We start from the raw sequence: 14,090 nt of genomic DNA on the forward strand, positions 1-14,090 counted from the left end.
CAACGCTGTTGAGTTTTATTCACCTGTTGACTATGCTCGCCATAGCCTGCGTGCTAACGATGTCCCTCTATGACATCACAAAATCCTGTGGTCTAGGTGTGACCGGAAATACCCGAAAACTCTTGAAGTAAATCCGAAGGGAACTGACTGAAAAAAGGTCATTTTAAGGTGTTTGCAGATGCTTTTTTAAAGTTTTAAAACCAGAATACATTTCACAAACATGTCGTCTAGCAAAATAGCAATAGTGAATGTGAGCATTTTGAATCACCTTTAATATTTTGTGTTGTCTTCTCTAAATTCCCATTGTCTTGAATTCTGAATGCTCATTTTGACATCTTTCTTGATTGTTTTCATTTCATAGAAAGGAAAGCTTGTTGAATGACAACATATCTTACTCACTATACCCCACCAACAATGATTCAATGATGGGAAGCATTGCCCTACCAACAATGATTCAATGATGGATCATTGCCCTACCAACAATGATTCAATAATAGATCATTGCCCTACCAAGAATGATTCAATGATGGATCATTGCCCTACGAACAGTGATCCAATGATGGATCATTGCTCTACCAACAATAATTGAATAATGGCTCATTGCCCAACCAACAATGACTCAATAATGGGTCATTGCTGTACCAACAATCATTCAATGATGGCTCATTGCCCTACCAACAATAACTGAATCATTAAGTTTGGACAAATCAATATCAACGATTAATTGGGTTGTCGGTGGCCGTGTGGTTAAACCACTTGCCTCTTACCACTGTGGTCGGGGTTCGAACCCCATTCAGGGTTCGATTAAATTTACCATGCTGTAAGTAAGAAGAGTGTCGTTCAGTTTGACTCTACCAAACAATGTAGTTTTTTTCCCCGGATACTCCGGTTTCCTCCTGCATTAACACTGAACCCGTGAGGGATGGCCCTCACTGGACTTCTTGGGAGACAAGCATTTATATGCTTTAAAGAACTATCCAGTATAAATAAAGATTATTATTATTTATTATTATTTAAACAATAATGTACGCCCTCCCAGCCCATAATGGACGAAAGCAAACTTTGAACGACATAATGGGCGAGGCGACAGCCGAGCCCATTATGGAGTGCAAAGTTTGCTTGAGTCCATTATGGACTGGGAGGGCATACATTATTGTTATTATTTTATAGTTTTGCCAATTCCAGTGAATTTGTAGACCGAGAAACGCAAAACAACGTATAATATACACAGCGCTGAACATCGTCTGCCATGTTCGGCCCGGAAGCTGAATACTAATCATAGCGACACACGTACGTACACGTACATACACATATACACTTCAATGAACTGCTGTAAACACAAATTTGTTTCATGAATGCATTGTATTTTTACACTGTGGAAATGACAATCATAACAACATACATTTCGAAAAGATACCTAGTCGTATGAAGAAACAGAACAAATAAGCTTGTATTGTTATGCTCGTTCCAGGGCCGCGATGCCCAATAACGGAGTACATTATCAGTAATAATGTACGGCGATGACGTCACAAAATTCACTGGAATTGGTAATGCTATAATAATATTGAATAACGGATCATTGCCCTAACAAAAATGATTCAAAGATGGATCATTGCCCTATCAACTTTGATTCAATGATGGTTCATTGTTCTACCAATAATAATAATCCAATAATGGATCATTGCCCTACCAACAATGATTCAATGATGGATCATTGCCCTACCAACAATGATTCAATAATGGATCATTGCCCTACCAACAATGATTCAATGATGGATCATTGCTCTACCAGCAATGATTCAATGATGGTTCATTGCCCTACCAACAATGATTCAATGGTGGTTCATTGCCCTACCAGCAATGATTCAATGGTGGTTCATTGCCCTACCAACAATGATTCAATGATGGATCATTGCCCTACCAACCATTATTGAATAATAAATAATTTACCCCACCTACAATGATTCAATAATGGGAATCCTTGTCCTAACAATAATTCAATAAGAAATTATTGCCCTGCCAACAATCATTTAATAATGCTTCATTGCCCTATCAACAATCATTCAATAATGGATCATTGCCCAGCCAACAATCAGTCAGTAATGGATTAATGCCCTACCAACAACAATTCAATGATGGATCACTGTCCTACCAGCAATCATTCAATGATATTATGACCTTACCAGCAATCATTCAATGATGGATCATTGCCATACAAAGAATGATTCAATGATAATGGATCATTGAATTATCAACAATGATTCAATGATGGATCATTTCCCCACTGACAATGATTCAATGATAGCCCATTGCCCTATCAACAATGATTTAATAATGGAGTATTGCCTGTCAATAACAATTCAATGATGGGTCATTCCCCAACCAACTATGATTCAATGATGGAGATCAATGCCTTACCAAAAATAATTAAATGATGGTTCACTGCACTACAAATAATGATTGAATAACGGATCACTGCACTACAAATAATGATTGAATAACGGATCACTGCACTACAAATAATGATTTAATGATGGATCATTGCCCTACCAAGAATGATTGAATTACGGATCACTGCACTACAAATAATGATTCAATGATGGATCATTGCCCTACCAAAAATAATTAAATGATGGTTCACTGCACTACAAATAATGATTGAATAACGGATCACTGCACTACAAATAATGATTTAATGATGGATCATTGCCCTACCAAGAATGATTGAATTACGGATCACTGCACTACAAATAATGATTCAATGATGGATCATTGCACTACAACAATGATTTAATGATGGATCATTGCCCTACCAACAATGATTGAATAACGGATCACTGCACTACAAATAATGATTTAATGATGGATCATTGCCCTACAAATAATGATTTAATGATGGATCATTGCCCTACAAATAATGATTTAATGATGGATCATTGCCCTACAAATAATGATTTAATGATGGATCATTGCCCTACAAATAATGATTTAATGATGGATCATTGCCCTACAAATAATGATTTAATGATGGATCATTGCCCTACAAATAATGATTTAATGATGGATCATTGCCCTACCAACAATGATTGAATAACGGATCACTGCACTACAAATAATGATTTAATGATGGACCATTGCCCTACAAATAATGATTTAATGATGGATCATTGCCCTACCAACAATGATTGAATAACGGATCACTGCACTACAAATAATGATTTAATGATGGACCATTGCACTACAAATAATGATTTAATGATGGATCATTGCCCTACCAACAATGATTGAATAACGGATCACTGCACTACAAATAATGATTTAATGATGGACCATTGCACTACAAATAATGATTTAATGATGGATCATTGCCCTATATCAGCAATAATTCAATGATGGTTCACTGCACTACAAATAATGATTTAATGATGGACCATTGCACTACAAATAATGATTTAATGATGGACCATTGCACTACAAATAATGATTTAATGATGGACCATTGCACTACAAATAATGATTTAATGATGGATCATTGCCCTATCAGCAATAATTCAATGATGGTTCACTGCACTACAAATAATGATTTAATGATGGTTCACTGCACTACAAATAATGATTTAATGATGGATCATTGCCCTACAAATAATGATTGAATTACGGATCACTGCACTACAAATAATGATTTAATGATGGATCATTGCCCTATATCAGCAATAATTCAATGATGGTTCACTGCACTACAAATAATGATTTAATGATGGACCATTGCACTACAAATAATGATTTAATGATGGACCATTGCACTACAAATAATGATTTAATGATGGACCATTGCACTACAAATAATGATTTAATGATGGATCATTGCCCTATCAGCAATAATTCAATGATGGTTCACTGCACTACAAATAATGATTTAATGATGGTTCACTGCACTACAAATAATGATTTAATGATGGATCATTGCCCTACAAATAATGATTGAATTACGGATCACTGCACTACAAATAATGATTTAATGATGGTTCACTGCACTACAAATAATGATTTAATGATGGTTCACTGCACTACAAATAATGATTTAATGATGGTTCACTGCACTACAAATAATGATTCAATGATGGACCATTGCACTACAACAATGATTTAGTGATGGATCATTGCCCTTCGAACAATGATTCAGTGATGGAAATCAATGCCCTACCAAGAATAATTCAATAATAGCTCGTTGCCCTACAAATAATGATTCAATGATGGATCATTGCACTATCAACAATGATTGAATACGAGATCATTGCCCTACCAACAATTATTCAATGTTGGATCACTGTCAGAGAGAGAGAGAGAGAGAGAGAGAGAGAGAGAGAGAGAGAGAGAGAGAGAGAGAGAGAGAGAGAGAGAGAGAGAGAGAGAGAGAGAGAGAGAGAGAGAGAGAGAGAGAGAGAGAGTGTGTGTGTCATGTTACCCTTATGTAAACAATATAATTTTATCAGCCTTCCTAAAGTTATAATGGAAGAAAAGGTCAGTGGTTATTATTCTGTGGATGTTTAGTGAAGTGGATGGCATGTCTCAAGAAAGAAACATATAGCAAATAATTAGTCAGATTTATGATCCAAAGTGTAAATGTTGAACTTGATAATACTTTCGTTTCATTTCTTTCTCACACCACAGAAATGTTGTGAAAGAAACAGGTTGACTGAAAATAGATCTCGATGTTGAGCTAAAAGTGGACTAAATTATATCCCATACCAAATTCATACAAAATGATTCCTATATTACACATCAAAAAACAGCTGTGATGTGAAAACCCCCCAAAATAATATGAATAGGATATTAGTTTTTAAAATGTTCAACTTTATTTTGACTTCATTGGCTGCAATGTAGAGAAAACATCACCCAATTAGTTTTTACTCTCTAAATAAGAGAAAGTTATATTTTAGTGAGTGAGTCTGTCTGTCTGTCTGTCTGTCTGTCTGTCTGTCTGTCTGTGTCTGTGTGTGCAACTATTTTCTTCAAATGGCTGGCTGAATTCAAACAAAATTTACTATAAATATTATTTACATTAATGAATAGAAGTGATTAGGTTTGGTAAACATGTATGACTATTAACAAAGAATTTGCATAAGACCATATCTAATTAATACTGCATCCTTATATTTCATGTAATTTTGTGAAACACATTATTGTTAACAGAATGCATGTGTCAATAATTAAAGCCTGTTAATGCAGTTTTGATGCTAAAGAGTAATTTGTATAATTAATGATGTGTTTTAGTAATTAGGTAATCTTTAGAATGCACATTTCAAATTACATATAGTTTAATTGGTACATGCATTGATAATAACAAAGTATATGTGTGGTATAAAGCTTGTTGATGTAACTATCTTAATGATTCATAATTACTGAGTTTGAGATAGGCAATATCTAAAGCAAGTTACAAATTTTATACAGTTTGGTATAGTTAATTGCCAATTAAATTCTTTATTATACATGACAGCTATAGCCCATAATTTTGCATTCCAATTACTGTGTGTAGGAACAAAAATTTAAAGGCATTATGGAAAGCATTCAGTTTACATCAGGGTTATTGCATAATGCAGTTGTGAGAAAAACAGTGATAATTTAAGGTCTTAAAATGAACAAAGGATGTATCTGTATACTTATGAGAGTCAGTCATTATTAGTTCACATTTCACTGCTGGCATGTTTTAAACCGTAAAATTAGTTGTTATAGATTGAATTGAATGTAATATATGTTAATCATTTATCAATTAATACAAATTTCAAACAGCAGAGCTGAATCAGGAATATCTTTTTATCAGTTAAGTGACACCTCTCAAGAGTTCATTCCCTAATTCCTTGCATCAAGTTTTCCATCTTCCTCTTGAAAGATTCAGTTTTGCAAATGTCCAATAAAGTGTGAAAATTTGCTGATGTTATTAGCCTGGAATCCATGCGGATTGGATTTTAATTTTTGTTCTTTCCAATCATGTGATTGAAAATCCAATCCACATGGATTCCTGGCTGAGGTTATTAGTTTCCAGTTGATTTTTTTTTCATTTCTGAGCAACTGACTCCCCGACATTGTTCTGGTTTTTGATGGATATCATAATGTCAAAGTTTTTTCGACTGACAAAATGTTGTGGGAAATCCAGAGTAATTCCGTTGTAAATCAATAGAGAGTTATGATGCATCACAAGTATCTCATATGAAATCCAGGGAGTATCTAGGGATTATCTGTCTACATGTAAAATTCATATTTCATACTTCAGCTGCATTCTAGTGGAAAATAAGATCATGTTGGATGCATGTATGCATGTTATTATCCAATACTGCAATTGGGAGTCCTGGCAGACTCCGAGTGCCCGCAGGGTAAAAATCACAAACAAGATGACATTGAATTTCCTTTCAAAATTTACCTTTATATATTGCTATCAAATTTACATTTGTATCATTTTCAATTTTACATCTCAGTAGTTTAGCTTTGACATAATCTGTACAGGAATTACAACTAAATTTGACTAATACCCTCCCATAGAGTGTCTGAATTGATACAAGAGTCAAACATACCTTGAGCTCAGTATATTAGAACTAATTATTTAGTTATAGATAAATACCACCATTTCTCAATGAAAATATTGATACAATAAAGGCACTTTAATTTGAATATTCTGGGTGAAACTTATAGCTAAAAAAAGTGGTTTCATCACTATCAAAAAAGGTTGTCAGAACCAATGTTTCCATGACGACCAGAACCGTTGTTTACACTGCAATCAGTAACAAAAAGAATGGTCTAAATATCCTCCAGGGATATCTGGGCAGCACTCAAATTACCACATGGCAGAACATTACATACCCACTTCAATAATATCTTCACTATACTAAATTCCTTCTTGACATGAAAAGACACACACTACATGATTTGACCTCAAACACTGTTTTACTTATGAGAATGCTCTGTTGTTTTGATATGAAAAACTCAAACCATTTTTACATCTTTTACACATCATGAAGTTGAAAGACATTAATTGCTGGCTATTTTAAAAGGAAAAAAATGCTGTGGCCCATAGTGTTTGTCACTTTGCAAGGTTAAATCAAAACTTTGAAATATATTTACTCTGCCAGTGAGGGGGGGGGGGGGGGGGCAGCTTGTGTGCTTAGGTTTTGGTTATAGTGTGGTCACTTGTTACACTCTGAGGAACCAGTGCTGGTCACTTTGGTTCTAGAATAATACTCTGAGGACTTTGGTTAATCGATCAATCATTCTTTATTGCATAACAACATGTCATAGCAAGCATGGTAAAGCATACAAAAATAACATACAGAAATAAAGTTAATGCAATACAGTTATTAAATTAACCAACTACTGGAGGACTGTTTACATCAACAAGAAATTTTTCTAAAGGAAGTTTATCATCAGAGGTCAAAATGTGCAAAAATGTACTTTCAGTACCGTAGCCTGGGGGGGGGGGGGGGGGTAACCCCAGGTAATTCACAGGAAAAAACTGTGACTTTTCGAGTACAAAGTGATGGTATTAAAATGGTTATTTACGTGACATTTCCTAGCATGCACGCTTTGAATTGATGGTTCACTAAAGTCAAAATTGACTATACTTAGTGCACTGACTCCTTGCTAATATGTATCTCTACTGTACGCTGGCTATAACACTTTGAATAAAAACTTGTCCGATTAAAAATTGTAACTTTTTGCAGTGTAGCGAATTAAAAAAAACTCTTTGTGTGAGAAAGTGCAAAAGAAGCGCACACATGCACTTTGCATTTTCTGCAAGTAACACAGTAGTCTTGAAATTCTCCTTCATTTGAAGACTGCAATTTGCAATAATGTCATAGAGTGAAACTAAAATAAAAGACGTCGTGTCCCACCAGTCTGTTTTTTGACATTTGTCAGGAAACAGACAGTGTAAGGGGCATGAAATCAATAGTTCACTGTAGGATATAAAAAATTAATTCATTTAGTTAGACCTCAGACATCCCCCCTTCCCCTTCTAACTACAGTAGCCAAAATTAATAATTGTTTCAGGCAGTGCAAATCAGTATGTAGTAGTACATAGTACTATACTATGAATACACAGCCAGTGAGAAAAATGCTCTTTTATTAACACTTTATAATTGTCTTTGTAAAAGGCTAGCAACAATAACAACAACAGTAGAACCAATATTTGAACATGGAGGTATATACCTTCATGATTTGAACAACTGTGAACATTCTGCGAATTAGATCTCATGGACGGCCCCAAAAAGTACTTTTATGGATGGCTTTACCCTGTTGTTGTTGTTGTTGTTGTTTTTATATTGATCTCCCAGAGCTTATCTGTTATAGTCTCTCAAAATCGTTTGATGGGTTTTTGTATATCGTGTGAGGAAAACATACACTGGGACTGGTCAAATGACATACCAAAGTTACCCTCTGTCCCTAACCATCTGTCGTCCGATCACAGACACTACGAAAAGAAATTTAAAAGAGTGAGATGTCCACATGCATGCGCATACACAGAGAACGTCATGGATTTTGACCTTATTCTTATATGTTCAGCGCTATTATGCATTTACTAGGAGCGAAAAGTCTTTCGCAATTGGACATTTTCCCGGAATATTTCTATTCAACTATTCATTCATTTTATTGCCAATTTGAAAGTCAATATGTACTGTCATGTCAATATACCACATAAGACAAAAAAGGATAAACAAAATGGCAATTTGGAGTCCAAAAACTACAGCAAATCAAGTTTGGCCCCATCGTTATTGGAAATAATAAGTTACCATTATGAGCTTAATTAAAAGTTTTGGGAATGGCAGAAACAAAACCTGTTCAAAATGTCAGTTCTACATGTACTTCCCATTGTACCTGCACAGACTGTTGGGCAAATAGTTTGCTAAAGAAGAGGGTTATTTTGGTGTTACCTAGATGAGAAGGCACCATCCCATTTTTGTTTTAAGTTTTTTTTCCTTTGAATGTGACATGTTTTCGGCAGCTACTTTCAAAAGATACGAAATTACATATGATAAGAAATTGCTAGTGCTAAAATTGATATAATGTAATTAACATACAAATTTATGTAAATTAGCTATCTTTCCAAATTTTAAATGCATTATTGCACGAAGACAAAGTTCTGCCCCCTCGGCAATTTGGTCAGGCTACGGCCCTGACTTCTGTCATTTAAGGAATTAAAATTTGAATTATTTCATGACAAAGAAGAAAAGTGCCTTTCTCTCATTTGTATAATGAGAACGAAGAATTAAATGATGAAATTCATCTTTTACCATATTTTCTCAAAATTTACAGAATCTTTCATCTACAGGAATCTCACCAGTCTCCACAACTCAATTTGAATATTTAATCCAAAATTCTAAATTTAGTCACTAGTTTTCTACAAACAGGATATTTAATTTGCAGAAGATATTTCTCAAAACCAAAAACTGTTTTAAACAATCTACATGTTCTCATTTTGTTTTTATCAGTACTGTTTCTTCTATTGCCAATATGTAATTCCCCATACCAAGATTTACAAAATTCTTGACATAAATTATCATGAACCTTCTTGATTGTAGAATTAAACTTCCAAAGATTTGACCACATACTGTTCTCACTATACTTATCCAGTAAATTTCTTATATAAATACCCCATTTTGAATAACACATAGAAGACATGTAGGCTGCTCTCAATAAACCATCTCCATCAACAATTAATCTATACTACTACTTTAACATCAGTTTAAATTACAATGAATAGAAATACTCTCATAATATGGAGAAATGGTTCTACGTAAACTAAAGAGAGCTCCCATGGATTTAAACTTTAAGTTGTTGAAGTTTTGTTTAAATTTACCATTAGAAATAATGATATCAAGATAACAGTATTCTCTCACATTGTGAAGAGTAATACTATCAAAATAAAATTTCACACCCTAATATTAAAGACAATCTGATTAAAATCTGATGTGGTGAAAGCAGCTGAATGCTTTATTTACCTCTATTTCCATCGTTTTGTAATGTTTGTTTTTGTTCCCAGTGATTGCCGCCTTCCCATCCCTTCCTGCCTGTGCATTGCCACTTTGGTTAAAGAGGGGTCATGTTATTAATTTATACTTTTAGTTTCATCACAAATGTGACATTATAGGAAGTAATATGATGTAATATTTCACTCCTTGAAAATCAAGTTATTAGATTGGATTTCTTGGTTTGGCCTCTGCACTTTTCTCTTGTGGTCATTATTGACTTCTTTGTAACCAAAAAAACCTGACAGTGGTTTACAAGAAGGGGTACAACACCAATATAATTTCCAGTATGGTCCAACAGTTGTTGGCTACTAAGTAACTCTTGTCTTGTGTAACCATTGCTATTGGCTTTTAGCTACTCACATGTAGCTCATAATTACACTACAAATAACATCAAAATGAATATTTTAAAGTAAATAAATCCATAATGAAGAAATAAATACACAAGTAGTATTTTCAGGAATAGATCTAACACAGGAAAGTGTAAACATGAACTATTCAGTCTATAAAATGTGTCTACATTAATTGACACTTTTAGTTGTTATTATTGTTATCATGTATTATTTGTGAGTCATTGACAAATAAAGTGGAAAACCAGCATTAGAGGAACATATATCTCTGTAAAGTTTTAAGTTTGATATATCTTAAAATGCTGTTCAGTATAGCTACACTACCATGACACAGACAGTCCTGTTGGGGACTATTCACTATAGCTAATGTGCTATCTGATTGTATTGTGATTTATTTTGACTAAAATGTATTTTTAAAACCTATTTTCCCTATTATGGTGTCACATTTTGCTAAAAGTTAGACATTATTTATGTAATCATGTAAAATGCATACTGAATTTAAAATTGGACTTCCTTCAAGTTGAAGTGAACTAGCTGGTTTCAATATACCTGTTTGGTATAGGGGAAATAAGTGAGGGGGAGTTAGTCATACAGTACATGGCAGGAACTTGCCAGTTGTATGAATGTTATAGAGTTCTCATTCAGTTCATCCACTTTAACAGAAACTGTCAAACTGTATAAAAGTAGCCATCAACAAAAATCTGGGTGGTCATGAAACTGTCACTATCTCTATCAAGCAGAACAAATATGAAATCTGTAGTCAAAACAGACAAAATACATCATAAGTGTACCACATAGCAAAGAAAAAATTAAATTCAGTGTTTACTTCCATTTCAAGAAAAATAGTTGATGGACATATCTTGTGCATATCTAGAATGTTTATATATCGATGGTAAATTTATTATGATCATATAGCATATATTAATATCTTATTTGCATAGTGACCCAGTATACCCATTGATTACTCATCAGAGTATTCCATTTTGCAAACCACAGAAGGATTGTGGTGCCAAACTGTCGTCAATTAAACCTTGCATTGACAATACTAATGTGACTTTTCAACATTTTCCAATTACATTTTCAATGGCTGACTTGAGCCCATTCATAATGTTTGACAGGAATGAGGCTGAAATATTGGAAATATCCATGAAAATATCAGAGTAAATAATTCAAATGATCAGACTAAGAACAATCTAATCATGAACCTCTATTATTTATTAACACATTCTAATGACAGCAATCAAAGGTAATATTAACTTATGAAATAGTGATGCTTAGTTTTTACTGCCCTAATATGGAGGAAGAAATTGTTTTCATTGGGTTTTGTCAATAAAAGAAAGTTAAAATGACTCTAAAGTTATAATAACCAAATCTGTTGATTTGACTAAAAAGTGAAACTGATATAAGCATCTGATTTTTGCAATATCCAATACAATTCTCAGTACCTAAAGTAGAATATTACTGCCTCGGCACATCATAAAACTTACGAACATTCTATTTCTTAGTCAACACCATAACTTTTGCTCCACTTGCTTCGAACTTCTTGTTCTATTTTGACCCTCTAGCATGAGGTAAAATGCTACATCAGCTATTGCAGGTACCCAGAATTATCTGTTATATCTATAGATTTTTACATGAACCAATACAACTTGAATATCTGTTATATCTGTGGACTTTTACAACAGCCAATACAATTACCTATTTTATCTACAGATTTTTACAAAAGCCAATACATTCACCAGTTATACATGTAAACCTTTTACAATAGCTAATCACCTGTCTTCTTTTACAATAGCCAATCACCAGTCTTCTAGACTTTTTCAATAGCCAATAAAATCAAAATGTTATTTTTATTTTATTAACAGATTTTCATCTGTTATATCTGTGTTCTTTTACAATAGCCAATACAATCTTATGTAAGTGGGCACAATACAGTCTTTTATGTGCTGACATTTACAATACCCAATATAATGTTTTACATTATCTGTATGTAGAATTCATATTAACAACACAGATATTGTACAAATGTACAAATCACATTATACCATGTACGAGCCAATGGAAAATATACTCTGATTGTTCTACGTCATGACAATGCATATCTATGTCACGACAGCGTGTGTCTATATCATGACAATGCGCGTCTATGTCACGACAGCGTGTGTCTACGTCATGACACAATGTGCGTTTATGTCACGACAGCGTGTGTCTACGTCATGACACAATGTGCGTTTATGTCACGACAGCGTGTGTCTACGTCATGACACAATGTGCGTTTATGTCATGACAATGTGTGTCTACGTCATGACACAATGTGCGTTTATGTCATGACAGCGTGTGTCTACGTCATGACAAAGCACGTCTATGTCACCGGTTCTGCTGTGTTCAAAATATGAGTCAAAACATTCAAGATTACCATTACTTTCCCCAGTTTTTCTTTGATATTACTGGTGCTGGTATAATTATGTTATTCTCCAATATTTTTCTTCGTTCAGCTGGAAAATACTAGGGACCTAAGGTGTGTCACTATGAGCTGCTAGACTCGTAGTGACAAAGGCCCCTTAGGTCACTCATATTTTCCTTGGCTGAATGAAGACAAATACTGGTGACTAACATCTAATTATCAGTCTTGGCTTGTAAATATAAGACAATCATCTGTCAAAATGTACCATAATTCAATAACACCTTCTACACCTTTTGTTTTAACATCGAGATTTAGATCAAGTCAATTAAAAAAATAATTCAGTTATTTGCAAATGTTTTAGTAAGATATAGTAAAGTATGACATTTAAATGTAGATATTGTCAATTGATGTAAGTTAAAGAATTTGAATCAAAAATGAAATAATTTGTTTCATTTTCTTTTATAGAAAACAAATTATTATCCAAATGATACGTTCAGTTTCATCCTTTGTTGATGATACATTAAGAATTACATAGCAGGAATGGAATGGAAATAAACCAAATTTATAATTGACAGATGCCTGGTAACATTTACAGTTTTCATTTAGATATATATAACTAAATGAACTTGCAAGATTTGCTGTCAACAAAGAATGCTTGCAACTTTGTTGACCAAATAAACTACCAATAGTGACGACAGATACATTTAATTAAATGGTCCTTTTGAGTACTAGTGCTAGTTATAATTTCATTTTTCCCACTCCATATATTTCATTGTCTCCACTATGAATATGTGTCAGTCTGCTAGTCAAAGCCATTATAGTTTTACTAGTTACTAGTTAGTAAACCAACAACACTTTCTATCAAGTGATAAAAAATGTTGTTTGTAAATGTAAAAAGAAGGTTGAATTTTGTAAGTGAAAGTTATTCATGTAGTTTACACCCCAACCTAGCTTTAAATGACATATATTTTAGTGTACAGTTGAGGTTGTGTGTGATCTTGTATCAGTTGATGACAATTTATAAATTGTAAAGCCAGAATGAATGAGAGTAGATTTTAGACTCATGTTTCACTTGTAGCATGATTCATACATTTAATTGATTTACTGGAGGCAACAAACAATGATTCCAATATTTAATTTATGGTAATTTTGGTTGCATGTCAATTCACTGAACTGAAGTGAGTTTCAAATATGTGTGTTTTATGAAATCATGAAGACAGATCAACCTCACATTAACTTTTAAACATTGTGAATATTGTTGGTGAAATGCGTTATTTATGCTGACTGTTGTGTCAACTTTGCCCACATGGTTTCTCTTTT

This window comes from Glandiceps talaboti, chromosome 16, assembly GCF_964340395.1.
Source record: "Glandiceps talaboti chromosome 16, keGlaTala1.1, whole genome shotgun sequence".
NCBI lineage: Eukaryota > Metazoa > Hemichordata > Enteropneusta > Spengelidae > Glandiceps > Glandiceps talaboti.